We start from the raw sequence: 1,811 nt of genomic DNA on the forward strand, positions 1-1,811 counted from the left end.
ATACGATCCATTAGCCTAAACTATGACATAAAGTCTAAACTCATGATGGCTCTGTTAGGTGAGTATTATTAACAGCTTGGTTGTTTGAGAGGGCAATAGATGGATCTGTATCGGTGCCAGTTAATACTCAAGGCTGTGGCATCTGTTTTTTTTAACGTTTTATTCATTTTCATTGTCATCAAACCATTCAATAATCCCCTTGTCTCCTATATGAAAGCATCTGAATTTGTTATGTTTCTCCTCACATCCATTCAGGTTTTTTCTTTCATTTCTCACCTATGTGTATATCTAAATTGAAAAAACACTTGTAATTACCCACAGTCCTTCCTGCCAAAAGCCTAAACAAAGGGGAACGTGTAAAACCTGAAAACTCAAAGCTACTCCAATAAAACTCCGTACTGGTCTCCCTCCTTATGTTAATAGGAAACTTTATTCTGGTCACTATTACGTTTCCTTCAAAACGTACTTGCTGTTGCAAATTAGTCATATGTAAACGTAATTTCTAGGTGACAGGGTTGGACAGGGTTGGGTGAGGAGAACAGCAGCACGGTAACTTCAAACAAGAGATCAATCTTCCAGAGAAATGCAGCCCAGCATTGTGCTTTTTTTCCAGCCTCACGTTCACACTGGGAGCTGCCTAGTTCAACCACAGCCTTCTGCCGGAGCAGCTTCCCTGCAGAAGCTGGGTGTTCACGGAGCGTTACTCATTCACTTTTCCCGTCCGCAGTTTACCAGGGGATTTGAACTGGCAACCACAAACCAAAACCTTAGTAATATATATACACAAAATCTGATTCCATGACAAAAACATCATATATCATACAGTTGAGGTGAAGATTCCACAATGGACTAATAAACCGTCACTGTTCAAATTAAAATGTTCTAAAATGAATATGGAAACATGGAAACCCAGAATGAGGCTAGAGGAGACGTACAACCACAGTTACACAGAACCAACTAACAAACCACACAAGGGCAATCGTGTCATTAGGCCCGGCAGCCTCTGCATGAACGAGCTGATTTGCCAATTTCTTTTTTTTCCGCGCTGAGAAGTTGTTCCTGAAAATGAAACACCTCCTCAGTAATTTGGGGGGAACAATATTATAATAGATTTATTCCCCTAAGGATCGTTCACTGAAGTCAACGATGTGCAACGTCAGTAACTACATTACCCACGTTTTCCTGTCAGAGTGATCCCATCCAGACACGGCTGTAGCAGATTCACGTGGGATTAAAATGGCTGCAGACAGAAAACCACCAGACGTTTCCAGGTAGCTCCAGTCCCATGTGAAAAGGGTTTAACGTCACTTCGTTCCCGGCCGCTCAGAGCGACGTGGAGCACCGGCCTCTGCTCTGTTTAGTCTACAGACTTCCACTTTGTTAGTTTGTTGAAGTAGCAGACTGACAAGATGTGACCTGACCCCGCTGGATTTCTATACAGGAGGGAAGCTGCCATCTTGTCTTACAACGTCAATGTTTATCGACCCCTTGCTACTGCTCCCCCGAGGACCCGGCTCTCACACACTCTTTTATTTCCTGCTGAGAGTAAAATAAGAAAACCTAAGAGAAAAGACGGTAGCTTCCCTGGGAGCTGGAAAATGGTCTTGACATACAAGCGCAGGGAACATTTCCAAAAATCTGCTCATTCTGTTTTTATAGGAGTGTTATGCTACACAGATCCCACATGAGAATGTCCCGTATCGTTCCCATCAGACCTCATATTCGCTGTGACTTCCTTTTCATCAACATCTCAGTAAGAGCTGCCACTCCAGGACCACGAAGCTCAGCGACAACAAAAGCACTGAAGCGCC

The sequence above is a fragment of the Morone saxatilis genome, unplaced genomic scaffold (genome assembly GCF_004916995.1).
Source record: "Morone saxatilis isolate NCDOM2014 unplaced genomic scaffold, NCSU_SB_2.0 Contig24, whole genome shotgun sequence".
In the NCBI taxonomy this organism is placed as follows: Eukaryota; Metazoa; Chordata; class Actinopteri; family Moronidae; genus Morone; species Morone saxatilis.